This window comes from Aythya fuligula, chromosome Z (genome assembly GCF_009819795.1).
Source record: "Aythya fuligula isolate bAytFul2 chromosome Z, bAytFul2.pri, whole genome shotgun sequence".
Classification (NCBI taxonomy): domain Eukaryota; kingdom Metazoa; phylum Chordata; class Aves; order Anseriformes; family Anatidae; genus Aythya; species Aythya fuligula.
The window spans coordinates 47,021,566-47,033,726 of record NC_045593.1 but is presented as its reverse complement, the minus strand read 5'-3'; the positions used below and the strand labels follow the sequence as shown (position 1 = coordinate 47,033,726).

Here is a 12,161-nt window from a genome sequence, read left to right as displayed (position 1 = left end):
ATACTAAGTCTGGATTCTAATCTTGGTTTGAAGTTGAAGCCCATTTAGCTTTGTAGTTAATAATATATCTTTCTACTCTCATCATGTTCTATTCACATGAAACTTACTGAGACTGGAGGATTCTCACTGCCAGACAGATAACATCCAAATCAGATTAAATTATAATTTAGACCACAGTTTATGTCTTTCCTTGATCTTCAGTGATTATCAGTCTGGACTACAGAAATAATCTTTGTATCTCTGTTCTCTGATTTTATCATGACAAGTTACATGTACTTCTATTCTTCTATCCATACAGAAGAGATCTGATTCATTTTTTATTTGTACAAGGCTTTTGGCTTCAGCTGTTTCTTCCTGCAGTTAAACTTTATGTTAAAATGTATTTCATTTTATTGTTTTTAATTTTGTTGACTTTCAATTCTAAATGTTCTTAACACTTTTATTGTTAAACCCCATCTATGGTATAATGAGATTATGCATTTGCTTACTTGTTGCATAATTACACTTCCTTTTGAATTTGCTTCATAGTTCTGCTTCAGATTGTGTTTTCATAACAAAGAGAAATAAATGAGTTTCTAATCCATATGGCTGTGGGGAGTGAGAAAAGAAAAACAATCTTCCAAATGTTAAATGAGCATACGCTGCTACAATATTGTCTTTGCCCATCTTCAGACAGACTGATAAAACAAATCTGAGAGGTGGAAATGTTTGATCTCTGCAATGAGGGCATTTTTGAAATTCCATGTTGTTACTGAAAACAGTGATGCAGATAGTTATTTCTTGAATATTGCCACCAGTAAAACAGCAAACAAAAGTTCCCTGAATTGTTAAATACTGATGCAGTATTTACCTTGATGATATCAGGACTATTTTAGATCTGCAGGAGGGAAAAAGTAAGGCCATTCCATGCTCTGAAACTTAATAAAAATATATATTTTTATGCCTGCAATGAAAATTGGAGATATAGCTTGCAGGCAGTGATGCATAATTCAAGGATGTAAACCATCAATTTCAAGGATACTCTATTTAATTTATTTATTTATTTATTTATTTAATGTATCTTTATTTAGGAAATCTGCTTTTAGGGAATACATTTTCACCTTTCTAAACCAAAACATAGAGATAGTCTTGAAACGAAACTCTTAAATCTCTATTTCCTTCATAGATTTTCTGTGTCTATCTGTTTACGTTAACTTTTTTTAAACGAAGTGTCCGAGTTCATTTCGGACAAGAGCATCCCATATTTTATAATAAATATTATTATTTTTATTATTTATTTATTTTTTTAATTGGGCCATTGTCTTACTGCAAGATTTCTTACCAGAGGTATTTTTCCCCTATTTGGACTGATACTGTTCATTAGCAATACAGGAGATGTCCAGTTTTGAGGATTCCATGATGCTATAAATACTTCAGAATCCTTCAATGGCTACAAAGATTTAAATTTTGTTCCCAATCTTTCTAAAACCGAGTAGAAATGTTACAAATTTTCTGTACAATTATATAGCTCCCTACTTTTTTTCTTTCCAAAAGTTAATTGTGAATATTCTTTGTCACCTTTTGGCTTATCTTTGTGGTTCTGGAGCTCCTGTCATCACTGGGACTTGTTAAATAAACATAGATGTGACATGTAACTGTAATGGTACTTGTGGATGGAAGTCCTTTATAGTTTTATTCTGCCACTGGTTATTTCATATCCTTTTCTCTTGCAATTTTTTCACTCAATGTAAGATTTTATAACAGAAGCAAAAAAGACTCTCAAAGCATTTGCAAATCATGTAGTAGTCTAAACTTTCTTTAGAGAGTCCAATTGAAAGAATGGTTACCCTAAAAATATTTGAATAGAACCATGTCCAATATAAGTATTTTGGTTTTCCTCCTATCAACTACAAAATGACTCATTGTCAGTTTGTTCTCATTTAAATTTAAATTCTCATTTAAATTCTATGACAAAGTGATACTCTGGGTGGATGAGGATGTGGTCTACCTTGACATTAGCAAGGCTTTTGACACTGTTTCTCACAGCATTCTCCTCAAGAAACTGGTTGCTCTTGGCTTGGACTGGTGCACACTTCATTGAGTTAGAAACTGGCTGGATAGCCGGGCCCAAAGAGTTGTGGTAAATGGAGTCAAGTCCAGTTGGAGGCCAGTCACTAGTGATACTCCACAGGGCTCGGTGCTGGGGCCGGTCTTCTTTAATATCTTCATCGATGATCTGGACGAGGGCATTGAGTGCACCCTCAGTAAGTTCGCAGATGACACCAAGTTAGGTGCGTGTGTCGATCTGCTTGAGGGTAGGAAGGCTCTGCAGGAGGATCTGGATAGGCTGCACCGATGGGCTGAGGTCAACTGTATGAAGTTCAACAAGGATAAGTGCCGGGTCCTCCACCTGGGGCGCAATAACCCCAAGCAGAGCTACAGGCTGGGAGATGAGTGGTTGGAGAGCTGCCAGGCAGAGAAGGACCTGGGAGTGATGGTGGATAGTCGGCTGAATATGAGCCAGCAGTGTGCTCAGGTGGCCAAGAAGGCCAACGGCATCCTGGCTTGTATCAGGAACAGTGTGGCCAGCAGGTCTAGGGAAGTGATCATCCCCCTGTACTCGGCTCTGGTGAGGTCACACCTCGAGTACTGTGTTCAGTTTTGAGTCCCTCGCTACAAGAAGGACATGGAGGTTCTTGAGCGAGTCCAGAGAAGGGCGACGAAGCTGGTGAGGGGCCTGGAGAACAAGTCCTACGAGGAGCAGCTGAGGGAGCTGGGTTTCTTCAGCCTTCAGAAAAGGAGGCTCAGGGGCGACCTTATCACTCTCTACAGGTACCTTAAAGGAGTCTGTAGCGAGGTGGGGGTTGGTCTGTTCTCCCACATTCCTGGTGACAGGACGAGGGGGAATGGGCTTAAGTTGCGCCAGGGGAGTTTTAGGTTGGATGTTAGGAAGAACTTCTTTACTGAAAGGGTTGTTAGACATTGGAACAGGCTGCCCAGGGAAGTGGTGGAGTCACCATCCCTGGAAGTCTTTAAAAGACATTTAGATGTAGAGCTTAGGAATATGGTTTAGTGGGGACTGTTAGTGTTAGGTCAGAGGTTGGACTCGATGATTGTGGGGTCTCTTCCAACCTAGAAATTCTGTGATTCTGTGAAATTTAAATATTCTGAAGTTGAGTGGGTTGAACCTCTCTCACCTCTTTGGCTGCTAAGTATATCTTTAATTCTTTGCTTAATAGGAAATGTTTTAAAATGAGTTGTGGCAACCCTGTTCTTTACCTATGTAATGTATCTTGGCCTCAGTCTCCTCATTTACAGTTTACTGATGTATGCCTTACTTGCTATTTTACACCTTTAAGGAGTTTATCTTTCATGACATAGAAGCCATTTGGCCTTTAAAGTTAAGTACTAAAGATACTTTTGAAAGACTAACGCCATTACAGTTACTACGTATCTTCTCATTATAGGTTAACTATTGTAACAGTTGTTTTCTTTGACAAAAATCTCTGCATACTCAATTCGGCAGCCCTCAGGAGGGAGGCTGATGAGGCATGGGCAAAGCCAGCAGCATCAGCAGTGGGCCATATAAATCAGGATCGCCGAGGCAATTGACTCCTGGTCAGACGTGTTCTGCAGTGGAGTGGGGGATCGAGGCAGGCAGGGCTTTTTTTTTCTTTCCAGCATCAAGGCCAGTTGGGGCAGCCAAGGGAGCCACCAGGGCCTGGTAGCCCTCACAAGGCGTGGGAGGAGCCAGCAGTGCCCCCTCTCCAGCCATACAAAGGCAGCCCCTAGGGAGAATGAGTGATCAAGACGGGCAAAAAAGCCGTGGTGTGTCAGTCAGGGCATGGCGCAGCAGTTTGCGCAGCAGTTCACACAGGCTGGTTAAGTGGGGAGGGAGACCTCACCACTCTTTTCCAACAGTCTTTCCCAATTGTGGTTGTAATCTGCTAGTGAAGAGCCCAGCCATGGTATCCACCAGGCAGAAAACTATGGCCTTTGCATCTCTTGCAGCCTCTCCAGCCACAGTCACTGATGTGGCTACCCAGACAGAGATCTCGGGGAAACACGTAGCCATCCATGTCTTGGGCTGCAGGGTGTGCCCGAGTCTTCTGTCGGTGTCTGACAGCAGCAGCAGTGGATATGCCTGTGGAAGATGTGCCCAGGCTGAAGAATTGCTCAGCCTGTTGGTGGAGCTTCAGGGGGGGGTGAGTAGGTTAAGGAGCAGGGAGTCGTAGAGGGAAATTGACTGGTGGAAGCATACTCTACCCTCCCTGAGACAGACTCAAAATCCTGCCACAACACAAGTAATAAAGTTTTTTTTTTATCCCACAAGGCACATGCTACACATAACCTAAAAGTTCTCCCATCCCACCAGGAAGTAGGAGAGGACTTAGGCCAAGGGGGGAATGGAAGCAGGTTTCTGCTCAGGGTGGTAGGTGAGCCATCTCCCTGTCCACTTGACCTTCCTATCTACCCTTATATAACAGGTATGAGGCTCTAGAACACCATAGTCAGAACAATGAAGTAGACAAAAGCCCATCCCAGTTGGAAGGGGTGCGTAATGCAAGGCAATCTACCCACTGCATCACTACACCTTCTGTCAAGAAGGAAAGAAGGATTATCATCATGGGGGACTCCCTTCTGAAGGGGACAGAAGACCTCGATATGTCATCCAGACACAACCCACAGGGAAGTCTGCTGCCTCCCTGCGGGCTGGGTAAGATACATTGCCAGGAAAGTCACTTGCCTGGTACGGCCCGTGGAGTACTACCCACTACTGTTTTTGCAGGCTGGTAATGAAGTAGCAAGGAGAAGTCCTAAAGCAATTAAAAAGGACTTTAGGGCTTTGGGATGACTAGTTAGAGGATAAGAAGCACACATTATGTTTACCTCTGTCTTTCTGATAGGAGGGATCAATGTTGACAGGCAAGAGTCAGCTCGTCAAAATGTGACTTCGAGACTGGTGCCACCAGCAGAACCTTGAGTTTGTTAATCACGGGAAGGTCTACGTGACACCGAGCTTGCTGGCACCAGATAAAATGCACCTCTTTCAGAGGGGGAAAAGGTTTTTTGCCTAGGCATTAGCGGCACTGATAGATAGGGCTTAAAACTAGAGTTGAAGGTGGACAGGGATAAAACCAGGCCTGACAGCAACAAGCCAAGGGATTGCATGCTAGATTCAGAATGACTGTATGCTAGTGAGGTCCTTCAGTTGGCTCCACAAGGAGCGTGTAGGGAGGCACATTTGAAGTGCTTCTACACAAATGCATGCAGTATGAGGAATAAAATGGATGAGCTAGAAGTCTTGTTCCAGTCCCACAGCTATGATATTAGCAGCATAAGCGAAACCTGGTGGGATGAGTCCTGTGAATGGTGTGTCGCAACAGATGGTTACAGGCTCCTCACAAGGGACATGCAGGTCAGGTGAGGTGGGTGGGTGTTGGTTTATGTGAAGGAAGGGCTGAACTGTATGGAACTGTAAATCAGAAATGGTAAAGTGCCTCTGGGTAAGGATTAGGAGATGAACAAATAAAGATGATGTTGTTGTGGGAGTCCATTACAGACCACCCGGCCAGCATGATGATACCGATGAATTATCCTTTGAGGAACTAAGAGATACCTCAAGATCAACTGCCCTTGTCCTTATGGGGGACTTCAACTTGCCAACTGAGATTGCCAACTCGTCAACTGAGATTACCACATGGCCAACACAAGCAAGTCTAAGAGGTTATTAAAACACCTCAATGATAACTTCTTGGTGCAGGTGCTAAGGGAGCCAAGTAGGAAAGGTACCCTCCTAGATCTGTTGCTGGAGAACAGAGAGGGTCTTGTGGGGGACATGTCAGTTGATGGCGATCTTGGTCATGGTGACCATGAAGTGGTTGAGTTTAAAATTTCCTTTAACAGAAGGAAAACTGCCACCAAAACTTCAGCCCTGGATATGGGGAGAGCAGACATCAGGCTGCTCAGAGAACTAGTTAGCAAGGTCCCCTGGGAAACTGCTTTTTGTGCTGGTCAGTCTTTAAGCACTGTCTCCTGAAAGCACAGGATCAGGCAATTCTAAAACATCAAAAGTCAAGCAGGCAGGCCAGAAGGCTGGCCTGGCTGACCAAGCATCTTCTGCTGGACCTTAGGCAGAAAAAGAAAGTGTACTGCTGCTAGAAGCAGGGTCAGACAATGTGGAAGGAATACATGCTATTTGTGTTTGTAGAGAGAAAATTTGTGTGGCCAAAACCCAATTAGAGTTGAAGCTGGCCAGGTCTGTGGGAGACAATAAAAAGTGTTTTGTTTGTTTGTTTGTTTGTTTGTTTGTTAAATATATGAACAGAAAAAGGAGAAACAAATAAAACATAACATATGTCCACTACTTGATGGGGAAGGTCATCTCACAAAGACATCAAGAACATTGGCAAAGAAGAGGCGTTTAATGCCTTCTTTGCTTCCATCTTCAATGCTGATGATGGGCTTCGGGACCCTAGGTGCCCTGAGCTGGAGAACCATGATGATTGGAATAATAAAATCCCAACCAGCCCTGAACGTGTGCGGGATTTTCTGCTCCACCTGGATCCATACAAGTCCATGGGTCCAGATGGGATTCATCCTAGGGTGCTTAGAGAGCTAGCTGACATCATTGCTAATTTTTCAATGATCTTGGGAATCTGAGAGGTCCCAGTAGACTGGAAGTGGCAAAGGTTGAACCAGTTTTCAAGAAGGGCAAGAAAGAAGACCCTGGCAATTACAGACCTGTCAGTCTCATGTCAGTACCTGGTAAAGTTATAGAGAAGATAATCCTTGAAGTTATTGAAACACATGTGGAGGACAATGCAGCCATTGGTCCCAGCCAATATGGGTTCACGAGGGGAAGGTCTTGTTTGACTAATTTGATTTCCTTTTATGATAAGATCACCCATCTAGTCAATCAAGGGAAACCAGCTGATGTGATCTTTTTGGACTTCAGCAAGGCTTTTGACACGGTTTCCCATAGGAACCTACTGGACAAAATGTCTAGCATACAGCTTAATAAAAATATTATACAATGGGTGAGCAATTTGCTGAGAGGCAGGTCTCAAAGGCTTGTGGTAAATGGGGCCACATCAGTCTGGCAGATGGCCACTAGTGGGGTACCCCAAGACTCTATTTTAGGGCCAGTCCTCTTCAATGTTTTTATAAACGATTTGGATGTAGGACTAGAAGGTGTTTTGAGCAAACTTGCCAGTGACACTAAACTGGGAGCAGTTGTTGTCTCTATTAAAGGTGGAAAGGCCTTGCAGAGAGACCTGGACAGATTGGAGAGCTGGGTGATCACCAACCACATGAAGTTTAACAAGAGCAAGTACTGGGTCCTGCACATGGGAAGGGGCAATCCTAGCTATATGTACAGACTGGGGGACGAGATGCTGGAGAGCAGCCCTATAGAGAGGGAACTGGGGGCTGTGGTTGATAGCAAGTTGAATATGAGACAGCAGTGTGCCCTTGCAGCCAGGAGGGCCAGCCAGTACATCGCTAGTCGGTCGAGGGAAGTGATTGTCCCACACTACTCTCTGCTGGTGTGGCTTTACCTCGAGTATTGTGTGCAGTTCTGGGCACCACAGTACAAAAAGGATGTGAAACTGTTGGCAAGTGTCCAGAGGAGGGCTACGAAGATGGTGAAGGGACTAGAGGGGAAGATGTATGAGGAGCAGTTGAAGTCACTTGGCCTGTTCAGCCTGGAAAAGAGGAGTCTGAGGGAAGACTTCGCCGTGGTCCACAGCTTACTCATGAGAGGGAGTGGAGGGGCAGGCACCTATCTATTCTCTTTAGTGACCAGTGATAGTACAGGAAGAGTGTCAGCCTGCCACAGAGGAGGTTCAGGCTATACATCAGTAAGAGGTTCTTAATTGAGAGGGTGGTTGCACACTGGAACAGGTTCTCCAGGGAAGTAGTCACTGCACCAAATCTGTTGGAGTTTAAGAAGCATTTCGACTGTGTACTTAGTCATGTGGTCTGAATTGTTCAGTAGACCTGTGTGGTGCCGGGAGTTGGACTTGATGATCCTTATGAGACCCTTCTAACTCAGGATAGTCTATAATTCTATGATTTTTATTTCTTTCTGCTCTGACAAAATTATCAGCTTTTCTCTCTCTCTTTCTCTCTTTTTTTTTTTCTTTTTTTTTTTTTTTCTTTTCTTTTTAATTATTTTTCAGTATTTTCTGTGTTGTTCTTGAAACTTCTGCTAAGGTTTGAGTTCTTAGGCTGCAATTAGTGGGATCAATATTAACATTTTTTTTTTATAGTTGGCACAATTCTGTTCTGCATATAATTTCCAAGTGAAATAGTTGTTCTCAATTATAAAATGCCTAAAAATCTTTCCCTTTGAGATGGATTAGTTTAATCTTGAAAAGGGACTAATGCAAATCAATTTTAGATTTTCTTTAATTTTACTGTAAACATAAATGTGTTTGACTTAGGAATATGTATCTTTGTGTGTATGCTATTGAAGCTATTTTTATTTTTATTTTTATTTTTATTTTTATTTTTATTTTTATTTTTATTTTTATTTTTATTTTTTCATTCTCAGTGTTAAATTTTAGATGCAGTAAACCCCAGACTCACAAGTTCTGAGAAAATATTTCTGTCACTAAAATTACCTTTAATAGTGGCATTGCTATTACTGCTTCAATCTGTTTTCTAGATATCACCTGTATTTTATCTATGAAAAAATTCATATTGTATCTATGTGTTTTATTTTACCTGTTCAGGGCTACATAGTCTTTTTAACTAACGTAGCTTCTTGTTTTAACTCATTCATTAGTTTAGCATCACAAAATTGGTGTTTTGTTGTTGTTGTTGCTGTTGTTGTTGTTTAGAGCTATGCTCTCTCTCCTTAACATTTGTTACTTTAAAAAGGAGAGTAATGATGTAACAACAGGCCAGATTTTCTCTATAATTTTCAAAAGGAAAAGTCAAGAGAAAAAAAAAGGAGAGCATCTTACAGCCTGTATGACTAGGTTTCCCATTGCTGAAAGTTTGAGTGAGAGTATGAGTGACTGCTCTGAGAGAAATGCATGCATGACAAGGCTGTTCATTAGCAGCAGTTTTGGAGAAGAAAAGAAGTGCAATTTCTCTATTAAAAGTTGCCCATTCCTCCTCTGATAAAATAAGGGAAATATGTAGACATTTAACCTTAAATTCCACTTTTCTGAGAGAATAGAGATTTATCCATTTTAAAAGTATGATCTAATTTTATTTGTTTTGAATGTCTTAAAAATTCTTATCCAGAGTAAAGGAATTCGATCGAATATTTACACAATTTTAGGAACTATTTTGTGAAAGTCTGACCATTTGGGATAACATCAGTTCCAAAAGGCAAATCTTTGAATATTTTCAATGAAATGTACCGTTATGCTTATGATTATGTCCGTATGTGTTTGAATTTTAATGTCTATTTTCCATTTCATTTATCTTAGCTGCAGTTAAAACTTGAGGTTTGCTTTATCAATATTTTCTAAATCTTCTGAGTTTATGTAGAAGTAGTTTCTATCTAACATTTACTATTATTCATAAATTTGTATGAATGTTGAATAATTTGGTGTTCATGTATTGCTCCACATACTCTCAACTTCCTCTTTAAAGATTTTGGTATAATAGGGTTTATTGGAAACTTTCCATGCTTTATAATGGATCACCGTTATGGAAAGTTCCAGGTTAAGGAATACTGAGTCACAAGTTTTCTGTGGTAGTCACATTACACAGTTCAATAGAGAGGAGTTATTTCACTGTTTTCTTGAAGTTGGTTGTTGTGCCTTTGCCACAGGGATTCTTGTATTTGCTAGAAGCTATGATTCTCCTTGCAGAAAAATCAGGATGCTTGATTGTAATCTGCTTCAGGATGGTGAAACTCCTCAGAATGAAAATTCAACACTGTAAAAGCAAAATGCTGTACCTACATGCTAATTTGCTGGACTTCTATGTTTATTACTTCATTATACCAGAACAATCAGAACAGATGGTGATGAGTTCAACACAGTCAGTTCTGATGTGCCTGTATTTTTCATATCTTGTTTATCATTCACTTGGTATCTTGTCTTGTGAAAAATGTAAAAAAAAAAAAAAAAAAAAAAAAAAAAAACAGTTTGTTTAATTTCTGTATAAAAACACCAACAAACATTGATATGTTTAAGGTGGTCAGAAATACATATTTGTGGATTTAAATTTTAAAATTCTCTTATAAAGGAAGATGGTATAAAAGAAAAAATAACAATGTTTTACTTTAGCACCTAGATGAAAAATCCTTGGTATCTTCTGCAAACTATGTGTTTTAAATAATGTAGGAAGGAACTTCTACTGAAGTGGTGTCTACAGAACTTCTACAGAAATGGTGTTCACCTGCCAAGGCTGCTGGTTTGAGGCTGAAACCGAGGTGGAAGGGCCTCAACCTCCCTGGGCAGATGCCTACACCCAAACAGACCTCCTGAGGATCAAAAGAACTGCCCAGACCAGGCTCCAGACTGTGGAAGTTCTATTAAATCCTGAAGGCAGAGGGGAATTTCATGGGTGTAAGTGTGCCCAGCTGGATGAACTTTTCCAACAGGTGGCTCTGATATGAGAGGAGCTCATTAGATACATCCAGGAATCCGAGCAAGAGATTGACAAATGGTGTTATCCACTGACATGGTCCGAGCAACAGCCCAGCCTTAAATACTGGCAAGGGGAAGGTAATCAAGAAGCCCCGAACAAACACATTTGAAAGACTCACAGGACAAGGGAGAGTGGACCCTTGTCTCTACTCAGTGATGGAGGAGGAGTCTCCCCCAAGTGCCCCTACACAACTGATATGATGCTCTAGGGCTGGAAAAAGGATACTGTGTGAGTATCCTTCTGAGTAAAGACTTCAGAAAGGCCAGCCACACAAAGATAGATCATTCTACCACCTCCACCTGCATCACAACAAGTGCCACAAAAAAAGACATAAAGGGTGTTATCAATCGGAGACACCTCTCTGAGGGGCACTGAGGTACACGATATCCAGATAATCTCTCCAGAGAGGCTTGTTGCCTGCCTGAGGCCTGCATTCATGATATTATGAAGAGGCTACCAAGCCTGCTGGGTCCCAAAGACTACCTCCCCTTCCTATTTTTTCACATAGTATCAAACAAATTAATGTTGTCTTCATGGCACTGGGGTGACTAGGGCCTGGTCAGTCACAGGCTTTGTGCCTGTTGGGCTTCTTGAAGAGGTAGGTGTCCAGGCCATTCCCTCTGAAATGGCCTCCTGGTCTAGGAGATGCAGGACAGCCAGAAATGGTCACAGTGTGTTCCAGCTTGTCCTGCTGCATGGGCACACAATGGGTGTCTGTGATTGGGAGTCTTCACCAAATGCTAGAATGTCCCCAGCTGGAAGGGACCCCCATGAATCCTTGAGTCCAGCGCCTGTCTCCACACAGGAACCCCCAAAATCCAAAGCACATGTGTGAGAGCATTGCCCAGACATTTTGTGAACTTCAGCAGGCTTGCTGCCCGGACCACTTCACTGGGAGGCCTGTTTCAGTGCCCAAGCCCCCTGTCATTGAATAATCTTTTCCTCACCTCCAGACAGACCCTACCCTGTCACAGCCTCATGCCATTCCCTTGGGTTTTGTCACAATCTCCAGAGAGCAGAGATCAGCACCAGCCCCTCTGCTTCCCTCATGAGGAAGCTGTAGGCCGCCTGCAGGCTGAACCAACACAGGGATCTCAGCTGCTCCTCATTCATCTTGCCTTCCAGACCCTTCACCATTTGGAAGCCCTCCTTTGGATGCTCTCCAATAGTTTTATGTCCTTTTGATATTTCAGTGCCCAAAAGTACACACAGTTTTGTCCAGTCACAACAGCATAGAGCAGAGCAGGACAATCACTTCCCTCAACTGTCTAGCAATGCCATGCTTAATGCACCCCAGGATATGGTTGACCCATTTGTCGGCCAAAGCACATGGTTAACATGCCATTTAAATATGTGACATAGTTAAAAATAAGTAAATAAGTAAATAAATAAATAAATAAATGTCCAATTTACAAAATACAAGTTTATACATTATTTATATTTAGTGTAAAGTCAAATCAACAAAGAACAGGTAACCTTAACCAGAGAGGAATTTGCAGAATTTCAGCCACATTGAAAAATTCTGACCTTTGTTCATACATTGTGAATATATCATAGTTAATGTT

The 12,161-nt window shown here is 41.8% G+C and overlaps 1 protein-coding gene across 2 annotated transcripts in view; it reads left to right on the top strand.

The window, feature by feature from the left end:
- The window catches only part of LOC116501013 (contactin-associated protein-like 4), a 217,461-nt gene that overhangs the window by 66,010 nt on the left and 139,290 nt on the right, over positions 1–12,161 (top strand). The window lies entirely within an intron of this gene.